This window comes from Protopterus annectens, chromosome 9.part0 (genome assembly GCF_019279795.1).
Source record: "Protopterus annectens isolate FY-2018-M chromosome 9.part0, PAN1.0, whole genome shotgun sequence".
In the NCBI taxonomy this organism is placed as follows: domain Eukaryota; kingdom Metazoa; phylum Chordata; order Ceratodontiformes; family Protopteridae; genus Protopterus; species Protopterus annectens.
The window spans coordinates 745,943,535-745,967,325 of record NC_056743.1 but is presented as its reverse complement, the minus strand read 5'-3'; the positions used below and the strand labels follow the sequence as shown (position 1 = coordinate 745,967,325).

General features: G+C 40.8%; 1 protein-coding gene across 2 annotated transcripts in view; it reads right to left on the bottom strand.

Annotated features, from left to right (window-relative positions):
• PIGM (phosphatidylinositol glycan anchor biosynthesis class M) overlaps window positions 1–23,528 on the bottom strand; it is a 367,285-nt gene extending 343,757 nt beyond the window's left edge. The window contains exon 1 of one of the 2 annotated variants that reach the window (XM_044083380.1): window positions 23,434–23,528. The gene's annotated coding sequence lies outside the window, so the exon portion shown is untranslated. The remainder of the gene's footprint in view (window positions 1–23,433) is intronic. The other variant, XM_044083381.1, reaches the window with a different exon arrangement.
• Between the last annotated feature and the right edge of the window lie 263 nt (window positions 23,529–23,791).

Below are 23,791 nucleotides of genomic sequence, written 5' to 3'. Positions count from 1 at the left end.
TTGGAGCGCTTCTGCAAGGAAGAGTGGGCAAATATTGCCAAGGCAAGATGTGCCATGCTAATAGACTCCTACCCAAGAAGACTGAATGCTGTAATTAAATCAAAAGATGCTTCAACAAAATATTAGTTTAAGGGTTTGCACACTTATGCAACCAGCTTATTGTATTTTTTTTTTATTTTTTCCTGTAACAGACTTGTTTGTATTTCAATTGAATTGTACAGGTTATAGATCACAAAGATGAGAAAAGTTTTGAAATGATTTATTGTGGTCTCATTTTTTTATATCAGAAAAACCTGGCATTTTAACAGGGGTGTGTAAACTTTTTATATCCACTGTATGTATAATTTTTATATTGTTGTGTCTTTCGGCTTTTCCTGATTAGGAGTCGCCACAACGGAACTCCGGTCCGCTAATGATTGGCAGTAGATTTTTACGTGCCGAGTTGCCGGCCCTGACACACAACCTTCAACGAAGGTACGCCCATTCATGCATGTCTCCACACAGAAGACACTCTAGTTGAGAATCGAACAGGACAACGTCTTACTGTGAGGCGACAACGCTACCGCAGCACCACTATATTATATATATATATATATATATATATATATATATATATATATTTTATATACACACATTATATATATTACACACACATATTATATATATATATATATATATATATATATATATATATATATATATATATATATATATATATACATACACACATATACATACTATATATATATATATATATATATATATATATATATATATATATTTTATTGTTGTTTCTTTTGGCTTTTCCCGGTTAGGGTCGCCACAGTGGAACTCCAGTCCGCTAATGATTGGCAGTAGATTTTTACATGCCGAGTTGCCGGCCTGACGCACAACCTTCAACGAAGGTACGCCCATTCACAAGTCTCCACACAGAAGACGCTGTAGCTGAGAATCGAACAGGATAACGTCTTACTGTGAGGCGACAACGCTACCGCAGCACCACTATGTGTGTGTGTGTGTGTGTATATATCTATACACACACACACACACACACACCCACACACACATATATGTATATGGGTCTACTTTGACCCATCAAAATGACAGTTTAGTGAAACTTAGTTTTGCGAGTCCTAATGGTCAAGGTGTTTGATTTTCACCTTTAAGGAAATTGGTTAGGATTAAAATGGCCTGCAAGGGCTGCCAGCCTAGTACATGCCTATGAACCTATGAATGCCACTGAATGGATATATGTGTGTGTGTGTTTTTGTGGAAGGTTCGGTAGGGGTAGCTATCATACTTTTACACAGCCCTAGACTAAAGAAAAGACAGAGTGAGTGAGTGAGTGAGTGAGTGAGTGAGTGAGTGAGTGAGTGAGTTGGCAGGGGGACTAAAGACCACGACACTTACAGTATGGGGATCATGCTTGGGGTAACATTAGACAGCAGGTATACTACTCTGGTGCTCTAACAGCCATTAAAACAGAATGAGGATCGGGGGGGGGGGGGGCACTAGACACCAGAGATATACTCTTATGTGATAATGACACAAACAGTACGACACAAGGGATGTACTCTTGTGCTGTAAAGACACTTAAAACTATATGGAGATTTGGGGCTGGGGGAAACACTAGATGTCATGGATAAATCTTTCATATTTATTTATTTATTGTCATTTGTTTACTGGGATAATCCACAGGGCCAGTATGATCCCATTTTCAGTGGAGTCCCGGGGAGAAAATCTCTACAATAAACATGTACATAAAGAAGTAATTATCAGTTAAATAAAGTGAATATACAACAAAATTATCAGTTAAATAAAGTGAATATACAACAAAATATAGAACAAATGTCAAATTGTTAGAGGCTTAGATTGCAGCATGACATGAAAAAGGTAATGAATAGGCTAGGATTACATGAACTATAGCCAAAGAACAGACAATGTTATAAAAGGGTATTTTGTGGGATAGTGATTAATTAAGAACAGTATGATGGTTAGGTGAAATGAGAGTTAGAGTATATTCAGGAAGTAGAGGATGTTCGGATTTAGGGGCTGGGGTCATGGTGCATGTGCAGTTCCATGATGAGGAGAGGTGAAGATGTAAAAGAGGTTTTGAAGGATGGTAAGGTCTGATTGGTTCTAATTGTTAATGGAAGGGCACTCCAAGCTCTAGCTATAATACAGGAGTACAGAAGCTCACTGGTAGCTAGTTTGGGTTTATGGACCAGCAAAAGTTGTTGATTTTCAGACCTGAGAAATCTTTTGGGTAGAAGTGGCTAAATAATGAACCAAGGGCAGGACCGAGAAAAGGTTTATAGGATTATTTTATGTGCAGTTGTCAAATGCAGGCAAGTGAGATAGTGAGGGAGCTCAAGCCAATTGAGGGAGTGTAGGAATGTACAGTGGTAGGTGGAACATTTAGCATTTGTAGCAAACTTTTTGTTGTAGCATGTCAGAGAGGACTGAAGGTTAGTGAGTAATGCAGCACCACAGATAAGAGGGGGTAGTAAGTAAGGGATCACAAGGGTTTGTCTAGTGGAAGAGTAACGAAAATGTTTGCGCTGATACAGGATGCCTAATTTCTGACGTACCTTGCCAATACTGTGTTTTATGTGCAAGTCAAATTTTAAAAGTTCATCTATTATTACTCCTAGTAATTTGGTATGAGTAACAACTTTGATTATTGTTTTGTTTTTAGATTGGATGGTGAACTGGGCCTTGTTTAAGGGAGTTTTCTTCTTTGGGGTAAAAAGCTTGGTTTTGTGAGGATTAAGTGCTAGTGGACTGTTGCAGAAAGTGCAGTCGTGTACCTACCATAAATGTAGATGTTTGAGTGTATTCTCTGTTGCAGTCATTACTCGTGTTATCCTGCTGGCAGTCTACCCTCAGTCAGCCAGAATTCCAAAGTCTAGGTCCGGCGTCGGTTGCTGTCGCCTCTTCCCTGATGTCAGAGCACCAGGGGTATAAAAGATGTAGCCGACGCAATTTTCTTCAGTTTTTCTTGCCCCAGATGTCGGGTGCCCCAAATTGGTAGGCTGAAAAATATGCCAATAAGAAATGCATGCACAAAAATAACATTTCCTTCATCTACAAGCAGATGCACCAAAAAGGTTGTATAGGATAGAGAAGTGCAGATAAGTCCCAGCAAAGAGAGTGGGTAACCTGGACTGCAACAGTGAATACACTCGAACATCTACATTTATGGTAGGTACACAACTGTACTATGTTCAATGTGTTTCACTGTTGCAGTCATTACTCCTGGGTAGAATCCCAAAGCTGAGGATGGGTGGCTGGGCTAAATAGGATTAGGAGAGGCTATGAGGCCCTGCAGAACTGCAGTGGCAAAGCCTGCTCTGGACTGCAGAGAGGCAAGTGGTATCGCTTCATGAAGGTGTGCACTGAACTCCAATTTGCAGCTTCTAAGATATCTTTGATTGGTACTCCTCTGAGGAAAGCTGCTGAAGTGGCTGCTGCTCTGGTGGAATGAGGCATAATGCCCTTAGGCACTGATTTGCCATGTTGAAAATAGCAGAAACGGATGCAATTGCTTATCCATTTAGAAATTGTCTGTTCTGAGATAGCCTTTCCTTGTGATCCTGCAGCATATGACAAGTTGTCAGTCTTTCTGAAACCTTTAATTCTGAGGGCCACACTGGACACCACCTTAGGCATAAATGTAGGGTTTGTCCTCAGAGAAACCCTGTCTGAATGAAAAATGATGAAAGGTTCCACAGCCATTAGTGCTTGTAACTCCGAGACTCGCCTTGCAGAGGTTATTGCTAGGAGCAGAGCTGTTTTCCAGAATAAGAATTTTATATCTGCTGTTGATGCTGGCTCGAAAGGAGGCAGTGTGAGTTTTTCCAAAACATAATTGAGGTCCCAGGCCAGAATTGGTGCTCTCCTTGGAGGCCTAATGTTTTTGGCGCCTCTGAGGTATTACCTTATTAAAGGATGAGAAAAGACAGGTGGTTCCGTATTGTAATGGGCTGAAATGGCAGAGGCATGAATCTTAATTGATGAGAAAGAAAGGCCTTTGTTCAGCATCTCAGTTAGGTATTGTAAAATCTGAGGTATATTTGGTACAGACGTGTCAATGCCTTGTTCCTGGTTCCAAGCACAAAATCTCTTCCATTTTTCTGCATAAGATTTTCTGGTACTGGGCCTCCTGGCCTCCAAGATAACATCCATAAAAGCTTTTGAAAGAGGAGTGTTCTGAATGGCTACATTATCCGCCATGCTGCCAGATTTAAGGTTCTGAGTTGGCATTAGTAGAATGCAGGATGCCATGAAACCCAAAGCCTGCAGGATTTTCCTTGCGGATAAGTGGGTTTTTGTTGCCAATTTCTTGAAGTAAGTAGTCAGTTGCTTTTCCTTGTCCGACGTGAGACAAGCCATCTGGGCAGTTGCATTTAAGCTTGCACCCAGGAATATTATCTCTTGAGAGGGCACTAGTTTTGATTTCTTTTCGTTTACTCTGTACCCTAGGCCAATTAGTAATCTTTTTACAAATGCCAGATGCTTTAGAAGAGTGTCTTTGTTCTGTGCTTGAATCAGGCAGTCATCCAAGTAGGAATATATCTGAATTCCTTTTTGTCTGCAAAACGCAATTACTGGTGCCAGGCATTTTGTGAAGACCCTGGGTGCAGTAGATAAGCCAAAGGGCAGTGCAGAGAATTGGTAATGCATTGAGCCAGCTATGAATCTGAGGTATCTTCTGCAAGATTGTCTGATTGGGACATGCAGGTACGCCTCTTTTAGGTCCAAAGTTATGAGCCAAGCCCTCTTGCCCAGCATGGGCAGTAGCTGCTGTAGAGTCAACACCTTGAATTTTGGAACTTCCAGAAACGTATTTAGTATAGACAGATCCAGTATTGGTCTCCAGGTTTTGTCCTTCCTGGGTACTAGGAAAAGTCTGGAGTAAAATCCTTGCCCCTGCTCTTGTTGTGGTACTTGCTGAATGGCCCTCATGTCCATGAGGGCTATAATTTGCTTTTGTGCCTCTGCCCATTGATTGTGTGGCAGGTCTGGCATGCCCTTTGACCTTGACAGAGTGTGAAAATGGAACCTGTAGCCTTGGGACATGATGTTCAGGACCCATTTGTCTTGGGTAACCATTTGCCAATTTGATGAAAAAAGTGCTAGTTTTCCCCCTAAGGGGGCTGTCAAAACAAAACTGCTTGGAACTGGTAGAGGAAAGCCATTGGGACTGTTTCCTGTAAGGTTGTGATTTGTCTTCTCTGCTTTTGGAGGTAGGAACACCCCATTGTTTAGGCCTGTATGAGCCTTAGGGTTGAGATCTGCCTCTGGGACGCCTGTATCTGCCTCTTTGTGGTCTGACACTGGAAAGGACCAATTTTTAGAAGGCCAGTTCCTGCTAAACCTGGGTGGCTGTACCTGTAAGAAATCCTTGACTGTATGCATGGATTTTGCTTTATCTTCCATTTTTTTCAACACCTCTTCTGCTTTAGTACCAAACAAAGTATCATGCTGTACTGGTGCATCTAATAATTTTGCTTTAACATGATCAGGCAGATTCTGTTCCTTTAACCAAGCATGCCTTCTAATAACAGAACCAGTAACAGCGGCTCTGCAAGAGGCCTCCAGTGAATCATAACCACATTGCAAAGTATGCTTTCCCACTTGTTCAGTTGCATGCAATAAATTCTGCAATTCCTTGTTCGCTGAACAGTCAGTATTTGTCAACATTTTCTGTTTAAGCAGTGACATTAAATATTGCTGATATTTAAGCATATGAAACTGACAATTTAAAGCCCTTACAGCCAAGGTAGCAGAAGTGTAGACTTTTTTCCCCCCATCTATCTAGAGCCATAGAATCCCTATCAGAGGGGACAGGGTTTTTTGCAGTGGAAGCTTTAACCCCCTTGGGACCCTGAGATATAGTTTCTGGGTCAGCAGCGGGGTTTTTATATAGGAATTTATGAGAATCCGGGACCCTGTAGTATCTGTCTGGCTTAGCAGGTGCAGGGGGTAAAGAGTCAGGGGACAGGCCAGACTTTCTACATCATCTACAATGTCTAGAACAGGTGGAATAGCAAGGGGTCTGTGCCGAGGAAAAAGCAAAAAGTCTCTGAACCTTTTGTTAGATTCAGAATAATCTTGGCTCTCCCACTGGAAATGCTCCCTCATAGTATGCAGGGTTTCCCCAAAATAATAATCCTCAGGAGGACAGGCTGAAGGAATTGATTCTTCAGCATCAGAATCCTCATAGGGAAGCATGGAGTAATCCTGTTCAGAAGAGGAATCAGAGGAAACAGATACCTTATCAGAAGAATCATACTCTGTCTCTTGCCTAGGCCTCTTATCAGGAGGGGGATGGGAGCCCCTGATCAAAGTAATTAGGTTTTCAGCCATTTTGAGCAAATGTTTTTTAGGCATAGAAGTCTGATTAGGAGAATGCTGTACTTGTTTCTTTTGTCTTTAGAGCTGCTTTAGTCTTTGTCCGGACCCATCTGAGGGAATGATTTCCGAGTGTCCAATACCTTGAGTATCCAGAGGGCCAGTCGGCTCCACATGGGAGTCGGTAGCAGCCTGTGGCTCTGAGGTAGCGGGCACCAGGGGCTGCGAAAGCGTCTCACTGAGAACCAGCGAACCAGTGACTGGCCTAGTAGAGGCTTCATCGTCGGTTTTGGACCTCGGATGCCTATCCTTGGTCCTTTTTCTTGCGTTTTTTGTAAACTCCGGTTGTCGGCTGGTCCGACGGCATTATATAATTAAATCTTCGGCCTGAGTAATGAAATGCAAAATCGAACCGACGCTTGATAGTGCGTTGGTTAAATCTAGCACAAAAGCGACAGCTAGCAACGTTGTGATCAGGGCCTAGGCAAGGAATACAGTAAGAGTGAAAATCCTTATGAGGTATTTGCTTCCCACAAGAAATACAATTGTTAACTTTTTTTGACATCGGTCTGGAGCAAGAAAAAAGTTTCTCCAATAGGGTACTTAGCTTTAATGAAGACTTTGGTTCTGAAATTCGGATTTGAAAATCTCAGGAGTCGGCCGACCGGCACTTGCGAACTGCTTTTGCTTCGGGCACCACGCGGCAAGAAAGACTGAAGAAAATGGAGTCGGCTGCATCTTTTATACCCCTGGTGCACTGATGTCAGGGAAGAGGCGACAGCAACTGAAGCTGGACCTAGACTTTGGAATTCTGGCCGACTGAGGGTAGCCTGCCAGCAGGGTAACCCAAGAGTAATGACTGCAACAGTGAAACATGATGAACATCCACATTTCAGTAGAGGAAAGGGCCTGCTGAATCATGTGTTATAAAAGAGATATGGAATCTGCAGAGATAACAGTACAGTCATCTGCATACTGAATGAGACAGTCCTGGCTGGATGAAGACTGAAGGTTATTAATAAAGATGTTAAATGGGAGGGGACCTAGTATGTAGCCTTGGGGACACCGGTAGGGTTTTGAAGATATGAAGACAGGGAGTTTTGCCATTTAAGTGCCTGTTGTCTGTCTGTCTGATAAGTAACTTGAGAACCAGTTAATAGTGGAGGAGGATACACCAATGTTTGAGAGTTTTTGTAAAAGTAGTGCATACGAGACTGTAATAAAAGCATTTGATAAGTTTAGAAATAGGGAAGAGAGAAGTTTGCCTGAGTCTCCGGCTTTATTTATGGTGTTCAGCAAAGATATCAAGCCAGTCATAGTGCTGTGAACCAGTCTGAGACTGTGCTGTATAGGGGATACACACTGGTCATTAAGGAGAAAGTTTATAAGTTGTATGCGAATACGTTTTTTAAGGAGCTTAGACATGGGAAACAGAGTGGCTATAGGATGAAAACTAGAGATATCAGTAGAGCTGGCACTTTTGTGAAGAGGTACAATGTATGCCCTTTTCCCCGAGAATTGGAACATAGAATTTGAAGATGGATGTATTGACGAGTATGCTAATGAGATAGGCAATAGCTTCAGCTGTTAATTTTAAATATTCCGTTGGCAGGTTATCAGTTGCAACGGAGGCAGGTTTGAGTTTGAGTAGTCGTTTTATGGTATTAGAAGTGGTTTAAGTGTGAAACGGTGTGGACAGAATAGTTCACAAGAATGGTAGGGGACTGCAGTGGAACGAGGGTGAGTGGGAGAGGATTGACTTAACTGTACTTTGTAATTAGAGGTATTTGAGGTTGAGCTGTTGTGAGGTTGGGGAAAGTTAGCAGTAACGGTTGATATACTGTTGATAAAGTGAGAGTTAAACAGACCAGCTATTTGTGAAGGAGTTTTATCGGTGTGTGGACATGGATTTTTTTTTTTGGTACTAGGGTTTAGGAGTGAAGTAACTGGTGTCCTGAATTTTCTGGGGTTCTGCTTGTGATTAGTTTGACGTTTTAGGTAGTACTCTGTTTTTTATCTTTGGTTACTATTTTTTTTAACCTGGTTGCAGAGTTGTTTGAAATTCATCAGATCTAAACGGTTTTTACTTTTTAGCCATTGATCCCATGTTTTATCTCTAGCTAGCATTAGTTCTTTAGATGGCTTGGTTACCACGGAGCATGGTTGGTTTTAATTATTTTTACCCGAAGAGGTGTGAGACTGTTTAGAGTTTCTAGGAATGTTGTATTAAAATAAATTCACTGTATCATCTGGAGGTAGAGTTTTCAGGATGTTCCAGTTCAAGTTTTTTAATATATTGATAAATGCCTGTGGTTTGAAGTTGGCCAGATTCTGTATTTATTTGCAATGATGCTCCTTTTGAATGGTGGGAACAGTTCTATGAATAAAAATCAGGAACATGGTCACCGAGTGCATTTGGCAGAGTACCTGATGGGGAGATTTTACTTGGGTCAATGACCAATATCTAGTCTAGGAAGGAACCGTTACTATTACACTTGCTGAACTTTGTTGGAGGTGTGATGAGTTGGGTGAATTGAAAAAGGTTGATGTTAGACATTGACATCTCCCAGAATGATGGTCTCATTTTTGATCGCATTAGAGATCCAGGCAAGCATGTCTTCCAGGATAGGTATATTATTGCAGGGAGGTATATGTAGAACTATAATACATATTCTTTTGGAGTCATTTAGTTTTAAAAAGAAATGAGGATTTCTGTGTTGCAGAACTGTGCACTAGTGTTACAGTATGAGGTTATACTGTAGGTATTAAGGAAAAGAAGTGCTATACCAACTCCTTTTGTGTGAAGTCTATCTAACCTTATGGCATTGAACCCTGGAGGGAGAAATTCAGTGTCTTTTTATTAGGTTTGAACAAGGTCTCGGTGGCAGCGATGACATCTGGTTTATTATGGGATATCCAGGCATGAAAGTCAGTGATTTTATAGCGAATACTTTGGAAATTTAGTGCGACAAGGATTTGTGGTAGTTAGTTGGTTTAGATGGGGAGGAAGTGGGTTCTGGATTAGGATGAATATCCCCAAATGTCAGTACATTTGTAAATATGGGAGAGTAAAGGAAAGGTATTGGGTTTGTTTCAGTTGTGCAAAATAGCTTGTGGTGGTATGAAGTAGTGCACCATAGAGGAAGAATTATCAATTTTGAAAACATTAGTGGACTTATTGGAAATAAGGTAGCAGATATATCCGAGAAGCTTTTTGATGGAATAGTTTGGAGGGATGCGACATATGTAGGTTTGGGGAGAGAAGAAACAGACTTGGGAACTGTAAGACTTAACAGTAAAAAGAGAAATAGGGTTAAATGTGAGAGGAACACTATATTTACACATGTGAGAGACATTAAGGAAGGAGGCAGGAGGTGGCTATAATTAGATGACTGGCTGCCAGTTAGGACGACACTGGTATTAGAAATTAGTAGAGTGTTGTAAAAAAAGTAAAGGGGAGGTGCAAAAATAAAGGAATAAGGGGACTGGTGGCTGATTTCCTGAAGTTATGTAGAATAAGATGCAAAGATGCAGTAGAAGGGGACTAGGTAGAAAGTTATAAGAGGAGGAGCTGGGTTAGTTAGAATCTAAACATGTGAGGTGGGTAGTAAAAGTTATTTGGTAAGAAATTAGAGATGACCGACAGTGAAGGTTTCCTTCTAGCAGAGTCTGGGTTGTGGTAAGACAGTAGGAGTGGTGGGAGGGTAATGTGACAGGATGACAGTGAAGGTTTCTTTATAGTAGAGTTTGGGTTGTGGTAAGAGAGGAGGAGTGGTGTGAGGGTAATGCGAGAGGGTGGTAGTCAAATAGAGAGGAAGAAGTAGGTGGGGTGGGGCTTAGAGGAAGGTGTTGTGGTTGGGATTGGTTGGTATAGGCAGAGTAGGAGGGGGTTGGTGTTATAAGTTTAGGAGTAGTTGGGGGTGGGTGGGAATTGCGATTAGGGTATGGGAACGGGGCAGGCTGCAACTGGCCTGGGAGAGTTTGAGAGTGGTGGAGACAAAAAAAAAAAAAGTATCACTAATCTAGTTTACTCAGTATATTTATTTGTTTGGAGATAAGAATGTCTGAGCTGGTGGGTGTCAGCATGCAGAGGGCTGCAATAATGGAGCACTCTAAAAACAGTTTCAAAGAGAGGCCGTTATAGTGCTGGAAAAATAGGGGTCACTATGTTGAGCAATTCCAGTAGTGCTGCAAGTAATTTAACACAAAGGAATTATATAGCATACACAGAATAGCTAATACAGGAAAATGTATGAGAGAGAGAGAGAGAGAGAGAGAGAGAGAGAGAGAGAGAGGAAACCATGGTAAATGGAGGTTAAAACAGCTAAGTGGCATTTGATTTTAAAGGAAAAGGTTTGAGAAACTAACAGGGGCAAGGAGAGGAAAATAAGAGAAAGCCAACATTTGTGGAATCCCACTATGCCGTCCTTAACAGAAAAACACCAAGCTAGTGCTTCGCCTATGCTACGTCTGCTAACACAGTCGGTACGGTACTGCGGTGTACTGCTAGCACAAGTAAACATAAAACTAGCTCAGATGTGATATAAAAATGTGGAAAATACATTCACTGCTTCTGGTATGAGTTGTCTGTGAACCAAGTTATGTAAAAGGTCTTGCTTTGGTCAGATAACTTGTCACTGGTCTCAGTGGGTGGCAAGTATGGATGAGCGAGCTGGGCAGTGGTCTTTATGTCCTGAATAAAGATTAGAGAGTAACTGGAATAAGAACAAAATGATTAGAAAATAAAGCTAGATGTAAAACGGAACAGGTATAAACACTGTGTCAAAAAATAGGTTAAAAACACTGTAGATATTAGTAAAAAAACAACAGAAATATCAGTAGGATGCCCTAGGCTAGTCCAAGAGACAAGACTAACTAGACAGAAAAGTTATCTAACTGCACTTAGCTTATTCTGAGCAGGGATTATACTGGGGACAAGATAAGCCATTTCAGCATATTTTAAAGTGTGAGCAGTTACAGTATGTTTTAGCAAGGGAATTCATTGGTAAAAGGATAAGCTACTCAGCACTTGTTAGCATGAGAGGTGAATTGGGGCACCAGTGACTACAATATACCATGTATTTAAAAGATTCACTATTACAATAAGACAGGGGACTAGGCCAAGTACAGTGGAAAAAGGGAGAAACACTGGGCATTTTATTTTACCCAAACAGAGACCCACAATTTATACCAGTACTATACCATACAGTAATTAAACAAATATATTCTATATTGCTCCCTGTGAACATGAATTAAACCAAACAAAACAAAAGGACAAATCAGGCAGTTTACCATGGCTACATTTAACTGTTCATGCAAATTATACCGGCAAAACATATTAGTTGCCATTCCGATACAGTTAAAGCAAATGTCAATAAATTGCAGGACTAACAACAAACTCATTAATAACCTCAAAAATAACTCAGAAATAATCAATGCAGCAGGTAAATCATTAGCTGGATTTAAACAAACAATGACAAACGGAATGAAACATAATCACTGCTATACAGTTCAGTGTCCATAATTCTCAAAACACTTACATGGATGGCTTAGCATTCCAGGACGGGCTAGGGGAAATAACCAGTAGGAGAGAGAGGCAGAATGGCACGAAACTGGAAAGTGGAAACTTTTGAATGACACATTGGATGATGGGAGTGAGTGGAATAAACATGCAACATATCATTCACAAGTACTGTTATGTGCACCTGGCCTGTGAGAGTTCATGAGTGGTGGAGACAAAAAAATATCAGTAAGCCAGTTTATTCAATATATTTGTTTGGAGATATGAAAGCCTGAGGTGGTGGGTGTCAGCATGCAGAGGGCTGCGAGAATGGAGTACTCTACAGTTTCAAACAGAAGCTGCTATAGTGTTGGAAAAATAGGGGCCACTATGTTGAGCAATTCCAGCAGTGCTACAAGAAATTTAACAGAAAGAAATTACACAGCGTACACAGAATAGCTAATACCGGGAAATGTATGAGAGAGAAAAAGGAAACCACAGTAAGTGGAGGTAAAACAGCTAAGTGGCATTTTAATTTAAAGGAAAAGGGTTGGGAATTAACAGGGGGAAGGAGAGGAAAATAAGAGAAAGCCAACATCTGTGGAATCGCACTATGCTGTCCTTAACAGAAAAACAATAAGCTAGTGCTTTTCCTTTGCTACTTCTGTTAACACAGTTGGTAAGGTACTGCGGTGTTCTGCTAGTACAATTCAGCATAATACTAGCTCAGATGTGCTACAAAAATGTGCAACATACATTCACTGTTTCTGTATTAGGATGAATATCCCCAAATGACAGTACATTTGTAAATATTAGTCACCCGCAGACCAAGTTATGTAAAAGGTCTTGCTGTGGGTCACATAACTTTTTACTGGTTTCAGTGGGTGTGCAGGTATGGAGGGGCGAGCTGGGCAGTGATCTTTATGTCATTCACAGTTTCTGGTATGAATCACCTGTAAACCAGGTTATGTAAAAGGTCTTGCTTTGGGTCAGACAGTTTGTCGCTGGTCTCATGTCATAAAAGTAGGGGGAAATACTATACACCAGTGATACACTCTCATGCCATAATGGCACTTAAAACAGTACGAGATCAAGGGGTGGAACCACAGGGATCAATATTAAAAATAAATAAACAGGATTTGAACCATGTACCCTTGAAACAACACCCACACACCCAAACCATTGTGTGTATATATATCTATATATATATATATATACACAAAACACACACAAACATATATATATTACACACACACTATATTATATATACATATATATATTTATATATATATATATATATATATATATATATATATATATATACACACATTATATATATATATATATATATATATATATATATATATATATATATATACACACACACACACACACACACACACATATATATTAAATTATATATATATATATACATACACACACACACACACACCCAAGATGCACACACAGATGCACACAAACATATATACACACAACACATATTTATACACACAAATATATACCACATACATATCAGTTCTAGTAACAAATTCTTACAATCAAGTCAAATAATGCTGTAGGAGACTCGCTCTACTCCCAATATGTTGCTAAACTCTGGAATAGTATTTGACAAACTTGATAATTTTAAAATCACTGCTTAAACAAAATCTTAGCTATTATTGTTCCTGTACACGCTCATCACAAGTTTTAGACTTTATGTTCACCATATGATACTCTCAAACAGAATACTCTCAACCTCTCACTGAAATGACAAAACAATTTTTATACATAACTGCTGCTTGTATAATCTACTAAGCTGCATAGAGGCTTTCTCTTTAGTAACTTCCCACCTCTGTAAAATCTTAGAATGTATAAATGTAAGTACTTTTTGTGTAAAAATGTAAACAGAAATGTAACCACGATATTTTTAACTTGAACTTAGTACAATGTGATGTAAGCAAATAGAACTTTTTTCCCAGGCCATTCACTGAAAATGGGTATTACCCAATTGGGCCTTCCCAGTAAACTAAACACAGACAAATAAATAACACATACATATATATATATATATATATATATATATATATATATATATATATATATATATGTGTGTGTGTATATACACAGACAAATTAATACACACATATATATATATATATATATATATATATATATATATATATATATGTGTGTATTAATTTGTCTGTGTGTATATACACACACATATATATATATATATATATATATATACACATATACACACATACATACATACATATACCGATACGTATATGTATTCCTGGAGTTAGCATATATAGTTGGGGGGGGGGCATAGACCCCCACATACGATATACATTTTAAAACATACAGATGGATATTTATAACCGCACTGAATAACTCTTTGCAGAAGACAAGATATACCTAAACTATGTGGGGGGTTATGCCCCCCACACCCCCCCAACTATATATACTAACTCCAGGATTGCACTACAGTGAGGAAAAGGGCATATACCTTTTACTTTAATGAGTCAGTGTTATGAGTTTCATTCAAATGAGTTTTTAGTGTTTTGAACTTTTGATGTTCTGGTCTCAGTCAAATGAATTTCAGTCATATGAAATTTCAATCATGTGTAGTAGACCTATATATACATACATACACACAAATATATACATATATACACACACATTTTATATATAAGGGTCTATATTGAATCAGTGAATACTTAAAAAAGTGAATGCTGATTCATCAACCTTATTTAAGCAAAATCTTACAATCCCAAACACTCGGAACAGCATTTTTTTCCCCAGGGGGAAAAAAAAAAATCAAAAAATATTAAAACAGTATATAATGTAGGGGGCTTCGGCCCCCCCACACACACACACCCCCTATGTAAATATACCAACTCCGAGATCGCACCACAGGGGAGGAAATAGCAAACTCCCAAAAACATCCCAGAGATTTTTTTCCCTGGGAAAAAAAAAATGCTGTTCCGGGTGTTCGCGAATGTAAGTTTTTGCTTACATAGGGTTGATGAATCAGTGTTCTTTTTTTTTTTAAGCATTCGCTGATTCAATATAGACCCATACATACATATTGCTCAGACACAGCTCCACGTGGTCCTGTTGAGTCTTCCTGGCTACAGAGAACTGAAAAAAAAGCGACTGCTTTCCTGATTAAGTATCCTGCTGTTTTTTATATTTGTTTTACCTTCTACTGCTTACCTAGAGCAAGCTTTAACTGTTTTCATAGTTATTTACTGCATTTTTTATTATCTGCACTTAAAAGTACATTTTAGTCAAAATTAGTCTAATTCAAGTTGAAAAGTGTTTGTTTGCTGTTTAATTTAATTGTTTGGCTGCCCACTAAAGTGTGCTAGCCTGTACTACTGACTTATTGCCTTTTCTGCATTTAGCGCGGAGTTGCCACTAGAGCACCATCGGGCAGCGCCGGTTAAACTATTTCTGGCTCCGTAAAGTCTGCTCTTCATTTTTTCCCTTAGAACTGTTTGTTTGCTGTTAAAATTAATTGTTTGGCTGCCCACTAAAGTGTGCTAGCCTGTACTACTGACTTATTGCCTTTTCTGCATTTAGCGCGGAGTTGCCACTAGAGCACCATCGGGCAGCGCCGGTTAAACTATTTCTGGCTCCGTAAAGTCTGCTCTTCATTTTTTCCCTTAGAACTGCTCTACTTGTAATCTAAACAGTCTATTCTCTATCTGTAAAGCTCAGCACTTGTTCCTAAAGCATTTTTAGTCAGGTAAAGCACTTCTATATTATACAAAGTACTTCACTAGTTTAAAACCCCCTTGAGTACCCACTTCCCTATAGGTCCTTTCTGACTCAGTTACACAGCAAACTTTTTTCATTTCTTCTAGCATTTCAAAGGGTCAGTTGCTAGCGTCCTCTCCTGCTCAGCTGGTGAATCTGGGAATATTGAGGCAATGTTACAATTGCCTCATGTACACAGACAACCCTCTCCTCCTCCCACAAAACACAAATACATGCAAGAGATGCAACTATATAGCCAAACTGGAGGCTGAGCTCTCTCAACTCAGGACTGGCAAAACCAGACAGGAGGAGAAGGTAAACACACACACCATAAACCCAGTCTCACATTGATTTGTAGTTGTGATAGTTCTAACACATAAACACACAAAGACATACTCGGAGGCACTGATCAAAAATCTACCAAAACAGCAGAGGCCTCCAAAGCAGACACCCAAACAACTGCCACCTCATGACATAACACAAGCAACACAGATCACAAAGTCAGTGTGCAAATCAGTCACAGCCCTTAAGGCCAAACACAATGCCAGACACACTTGTCATAGGTGACTCCATAGTCAGACACACTGATGTCCCACTCACCAGACTGAACAAGGAGAGGGTCACAGTAAGCTGCCTGTCGGGCGCTAGAATCCGCCACATAACACAAGCACTCAGGTCACTCCACAGCAAGTACAAGTATGACTCAGTCATTGTCCATGCCGGTGTGAATGACCCGAGACGTACCTCCCTGGACTACATGAAGAGAGACATAAAGGAGCTCTCAGATTATGTAGCCCAGGCTGGTATGACCCTGACCCTGAGCAGTATCCTACCTTCACCAAGAATGATGCCACAATACAGAGACAAAATGATCAGTTTTAATAATTGGCTTAATTTCTGGTGTCATTCTAAGGGGATCCAAAGTCTGTCTGCCTGGAATGACATGCTTGACAAGCCACGCTGCTTCGCAAGGGACGGCTTGCACCTGTCACCCCTGGGTTTCCGGATATTGGCAAAGGCTCTTGCCACCCCCATAGTGCCTTTTTTAGACAAGGCTCAAATTCTAAACCCACCACCCTAGAACACAATAATGGAAAAAAACTAAGGGTAATGCTGCTCAATGCCAGAAGTCTAAATCTCAAGATGCATGCACTCGAAGCCCTCCTCAGTATGGATAACATCGATGTCTGTGCTGTGACTGAAACCTGGTTCAAGGCTCCTGAGAGCACCCCGGCACTATCAGGTTTTACCTCATATCATGCGTTCCGGCCCCAAAACCCGGACCGTACCACAAAAGGAGGGGGTGTATCCATATTCATCAAGGATACCCACACCTCCAGGCTGGTGGCAACTCACGAAGCATCAGAGACCATTCAGGTGCAATTAAACATACGCAAAACTGCTCTACAGTTTGTAGCATGTTACAGGCCACCCTCTCAAACTCAGGAACCCCACACAGCCTTCCTGAAGACACTGGAGAGTATAAATGTCTCTCCAAACACCATCATATTGGGTGACTTCAACTACCCAAACATAGACTGGGAACATTACTCAAGTCCCAATACCCTAGCCCAAAGGTTCCTGGAGTTCATAAACTCAAATGCTATGGAACAACTTGTCACCATTCCCACAAGAGGTGAAAATATACTAGACCTGATCATCACAAACATGGGGACAAAATGCTCCACACTGGAAGTGTATCCCTCATTGGTGAGATCAGACCATAAACTAATCTCACTGGAGATCCACATCCCACCCCCACCCCCAACAAAAAAGACCACAGTGAAGAACTTCTCAAAAGCCAACTTCACACTTCTTAAGACTGGTGTGGTATCCTTCAAGGCCCCTGAGCCATTGGAAACCACAACCCACGCTGCTGAATCCCTTACAAATGTTTTCTACGAGCACCTCCAGGATTGCATGGATCAAGCAATCCCAAATAAAATCAAGACCCTTTCCACCAAAGGCAAGCGCCCGATCTGGTGGACCCCAGCCATAAACAAACTTTACAACAAGAGGAGAAAGCTACTACAAGATAGAGCAAAATCCCTAAAAGGGAAGACATCTCTGATCAATACTAGTAAAAAACTACGATCACTCATAAAATCATCCAAGGCCAACTTTGAAAGAAAAATTGCCAAGGACTCAAAAGACAATCCTAAGGCCTTCTTTAGCTATGTTAGAAATCTGGGTGGAAACTCCCAGATATGCTCAGAATTAGTCCAAAATGATACAAAAAAAAAAATCACTGAACCCACAGACATTGCAAACATACTGGCAGACAGGTTCAGTGAAAATTTCTCCCCTCCCTCCCCCCCAAAAGGAGAAATAACTATCCCAGCAGAGTGTAGCCTCCCAATCATCTCAAATGCCCAGGTGAGAGCTGCTCTCTCTAAAGCTAAAACACAGCATCAATGGGACCGGATGGTGTCCCCGGCTGTGTGCTTCACGAACTCAATGAGGAACTAAACTCACACATAAGGCTGCTGTTTAATCTTAGCCTTACCACAGGATACGTACCCAAAGAGTGGCGTACGGCAACTGTGGTCCCACTCCACAAAGGCAGTGCTTCTATGGACCCTGGTAATTACCGCCCCATAAGCTTAACAAGCCTGGTCTGCAAAGCTATGTAGAGGATCATAATGGAACTCATAAATAAAGACACAGGGGACCTACAGACATTGGATCCTACCCAATTCGGCTTTGTCAAGGGCAGATCATGCCTCTTGAACTTGGTCGACTTTTTTGAAACAGTCACCAAGGCCATTGATGAGGGTAAGGCAGTTCACACAGCCTACCTTGACCTTGCAAAGCTTTCGACACAATACCCCACTCGGGTATCATAGAAAAGCTCACCAGCTTAAATGTAAACCCATATGTCACAAGATGGGTAGCAAACTGGCTCAAGGACAGAACCCACAGGGTTAGAGTTGCTGGTGCCATGTCAGACTCCAAGCCGGTCACAAGCGGTGTCCCACAGGGCTCAGTCCTGGGCCCCTTATGTTCGGCATCTACTTTTCAGAAGTGCAGGCAAACATAGGAGGATTGTGGCTGACAAAGTTTGCAGATGACTGCAAACTGGGCGCCATAGTTGAAAATCCATCAGACACAGATATCCTTCAGAGAGGTCTCATAGAAACGGATAACTGGTGCCACAGCCATGGCCTTAAGCTAAACGCCAAAAAATGTATAGTCATACCCTTTGGTAAAAACAAGGTAACCCCAAGTTACCACATAGGTGGCAATCCATTAAGCACAGAAGAGGTTATCAGGGACCTAGGGACCCAAGTTGACAGTAACCTTTCTTTTGACACTCACATTGCCAAAGTGGTTAGGAGGACCTTCTACATTGCCCACCTGATTATGAAGGGATTCACATCCAGATCAAGGGAGGTCATTGTTCCCCTGTACTCTTCACTTATCAGACCAATGATCGAGTACAATGCCCCATTCGGAATGTATCTTACCCGACACCTGCAGCAATTGGAAAGACCCCAAAAGTTCCTCACCAAAAGGATAAAGGGGCCCAAAAATATGCCATATGCTGCCCGACTGAAGAAACTCCAGCTCTATTCAGTCACATACCGTCTGCTCAGAGGTGACCTGTGCCTGACATACAAGGCCATGTCCAACCCGGAATTAATGGACATGCTCCACCTCAAAAAATCCAAATCCACCAGAGCCACAAGAGCAAGAGACTTAAACCTCAACACGGATATAAACAGGATGTGCTGGAGGGACAGATTCATCACCCAGAGACTCCCTATGCTGTGGAACAGTATCCCGGTCCATGTGAGACAGAGCACCTCGCTGGCTCTGTTCAAGAGGAATCTTGACCAGTGGAGGATGGGAGATGGTAGGTTTACCCCGGGGATCATCTCTGTATCACTGCTGGACAGAGGCACGGCAAACTAATGACTATAGTATTCTTCAACCTAAGGGGTGGTGAAAGCCACACAACTCTGGCTAGGCTTATAAATGCCCTAGGGCAGATAGCCTAGTATGAACCTATGAACCTATATTCAATTATATATATATATATATATATTAATATTATATCCTGCGGTGGTGGTGCTGCGGTAGCGTTGTCGCCTCACAGTAAGTCGCTGTCCGGTTCGATTCTCAGCTAGAGCATTTTCTGCATGGAGACATGCGTGAATTAGGTTTCCTGTCCTCCTGCAAAACCCAAAGCATGTCCTTAGAAAACAGGTGCCTGAAAGGGATCAAAAGTTGATCGCCCACAAGGTCATTTGCAGAGTTAACAGAGGTGGGTTAAACAAAGATCTCTTGTCTTCAGTGAGTAGGTCCACCCGGTGAGGTAACTTGTAGTGATGGCCCCCGGCTAATTGCTGAAGATGGAACCAGTGCTGTCTTGGCCAGAAGGGGGTCACTAGCAAGATTTTTGTTTTTTCCTGTAGAATCTTCTACAGGACTTTCTGAATTAGAGGGGAGGATTGCATAAAGAAGCACCCCCTTCCATGAGAAGCATAAGAGCATCCACCTTCCAAGCCTGCGGGTGAGGGACCCTGGCACAAAAAAAAGTTGTCTATTCAAAGAAGAGACAAAGAGGTCCAGTTCTGGAGTACCCCACAGGTGAACTAGATCCAGGAAGACATCCCTGTAAAGCATCCACTTGTGGGATTGTGCCATGGATCTACTTAATGCATCTGCTACTGAATGCTGGGCAGAGGGGAGGTAAACAGCATACAGTGTCACTTTGCACTGAATAGCCAATTCCCATGCTTTGATGGCTACGAGGCAAAGAAGGTAAGACTTTGTGCCCCCCTGCTTGTTTATGTACCAAAGGACAGTGATTAGGCCCTAAACAGAATAAACAAAGCTTGTGACTATCCTTATGTAGAATTTGCCTTCCACACCTACACTTGCCCTTCCTGGATGACATTAACAACAACAAGTGGCAGTAGCAACAAAATAAATCCCCTTTAGGGTACTTACCTGAAGTTGTAAGATAAAATAAACAATATCCAATGGCAAACTGAACGTATGAGTCAACCTTTCCAAATGGTGGCGAATAAGTTCTGAAGAATGTACATGCGGACGTCCCTTTTATGGCCGACATTATCCGTGCCTTCATGTAACATCCCACGTACAGGCAGTGGCTCTAAGTTTTTGTATACAGGCCAAACGTGGGTCATTGGGTGGAATACAACCCATATGTAAAGAATACTGCAACACTGAATATATATAGTATACATCATTTACTCGATTAAACAATCTCCAAACGTTACATTTTCCAAACCAGAATGTCGATTTTCAAAGTGACGAACGGTCGTAATGTCGAACAAAACACCAAATGCAACATTTCTGACTGCTCTACCAACTAAAGAAGTGCTACCATGGGTCAAAAAAAAGGGGGATATTGTGCGATTTGCATATTTATGGTTCGCAATTGTGAGAACCTGCTGCATTGCTTTCGCACATTTTCCAGTCGGCCATCCACCAGCCGGTCAAATTAATATATATGTATAGAAAGAGCACTACAGATGCGATGTTTGCTCTGAGAATGTTGCTGGAGAAGTACAGAGAATGTCAGAAGGAGTTGCATTGTGTTTTTGTAGACTTGGAGAAAGCATATGACAGGGTGCCTAGAGAGGAGTTGTGGTATTGTATGAGGAAGTCAGGAGTGTCAGAGAAGTATGTAAGAGTGGTACAGGATATGTACGAGGGTAGTGTGACAGCGGTGAGGTCTGCGGTGGGAGTGACAGATGTGTTTAAGGTGAAGGTGGAGTTACATCAAGGATCAGCTCGGAGCCCTTTCTTATTTGCAATGGTCAGGAGTCCCTGTGGACTATGATGTTTGCAGATGACATTGTGATATGTAGTGAGAGTAGGGAACAGGTGGAGGAGAGATGGAGATATGCTCTAGAGAGACAAGGAATGAAGGTCAGCAGGACTAACACAGAATATGTGTGTGAATGAGAGGGAGGATAGAGGAATGGTGAGGATGCAAGGAGAAGAGGTGGCGAAGGTGGATGAGTTTAAATACTTGGGGTCAATAGTTCAGAGTAACGGTGAGTGTGGAAGAGAGGTGAAAAAGAGAGTACAGGCAGGATGGAGTGGGTGGAGAAGAGTGTCAGGAATGGTTTGTGACAGACGAGTACCTGTAAGAGTGAAAGGGAAGGTCTATAAGAGGGTAATGAGACCAGCTATGTTATATGGGTTGGAGACAATGGCATTGATAAAAAGGCAGGAGTTTGAGTTGGATGTGGCAGAATTAAAGATGTTAAGATTTGCACTGGGTGTGACGAGGGTGGACAGGATTAGGAATAAGTATATTAGAGGGTCAGCCCAGGTTGGAATGTTTGGAGACAAAGCCAGAGAGGCAAGATTATGTTGGTTTGGACATGTGCTGAGGAGGGATGCTGAGTATATTGGGAAAAAGATGCTAAGGATGAAGCTAACAGGTAGTGAGAGAGGACATGCAGGTGGTTGGTGTGACAGAGCAAGATGCAGAGGACAGGAATAAATGGAAGCAGGTGATCTGCTGTAGCGACCCCTAACGGGAACAGCGGAAAGAAGAAGAAGAAGATGATGATCATATATATATATATATATATATATATATATATATATATATATATATATACACACACACATATATATACATACATGCATACACACACACACACACACACATATTATATTTATATGGGTCTACTTCAGAAGATAGAAATACCACAACACCAACTTTCGTGCGTGTGTGTACGTACATTATATATATATATATATATATATATATATATATATATATATATACACACACACACACAACATACACACAAACATAACGAAATACAGACAGTTTAAAATGCAGACACTCAAGATACTCGCACCAAACTTCTGTCTGTTCACAGTACTGACACCAAAATAAACTACTTGCAGTAGTAACAAAATACACACAAACCACACAGTAAATACATAAAAAAAAAAAAAACTAAAATAAAACTTAAAACTTTAGCAATACTACAGCATGACATTTGTTTAAATAGTGGTAATTCTACCGAAAGAGTTCTTCTAAGATAAGGTGCGGGGTTAGCTGACCCTAACCATAGCCTTACCACTAGATTTCACCTTAAAAAAAAAAACTTCCTGTAACAATACTACTATGCAAGACAGGTTTCGACACCGAAACATGCACAAATAAACATTCCCACCACTAAACCCATCACTATACTTAAACCTTCCTCTAATCCTAACCTGCCAACACTCACACAAACATATTTAGCCATGTCTGCATTCTGAATTTTCAATATTGTGATAGTGCAGTTCACATTGATTCTGAAATGTTTGTATTGTGAACTAACTCTCCCCCTCTCTCTGTTTCTGTATATATACATGTATAAACAGCTATACATGCAGGACATATAAAACACATTTTGTACGTAAATGCATAAAGATATATATTAAATACACACACGTGTGTTTATTTCCGCTGGGAGCTGTTAACAGTTTTACACACACAAACAAGACTCACATTACATACATGTGTATGTGCTTACTTCTACTGGAAGCTTTAAACAATTTTACAGAAATCTTCATAGATTCCTTTACCTTACAGGTAAGCTTTTCTCCTACACTCTTGTATAAAAAAAAATCTGAGGCTGTGTCACTGAATCCTAGTCTGCAGTAAATAAGGTAACTAGTTGGAAAATCTCTCTACAGTGTTTCTGACCAAATGCTAGACATTATGTGTCAGACTTACTGATAGTTACTTTAAACAGTAAAGCAGAAATGTTTCACTTTTTTTCACAATGTTTAAAACATTTTAAGTAAGGACATTTACTTACTTCCACAGAAAGATGTATTGCTGCTTTACTTCCTGGTTCAGTGAGTGATCTATGTGTCCATGATGCTTTGCATTTAGTTCATGCTTTTCTTTTTGTTTTGAGCATGCTCAGGAAAAAAAAAAAAAAAAGTTGGAAGGATTTGTGTGCTGTTGCAATTCAGTTTAATGAGTGCAGAGATCTTTGTAAAATGGAAAGTCTGTTTATTACCTGTCACAGATTTAAAGGCATAGAACACCACGAAGAGACTGAGAACTACGAGGCAGTGTATAATAAATATATGAGCTGCAGTACATAAATTAATTCTGAAGACTGTTACATATATAACTTATGTATGCATACACTACGAAAATTTCAAGCT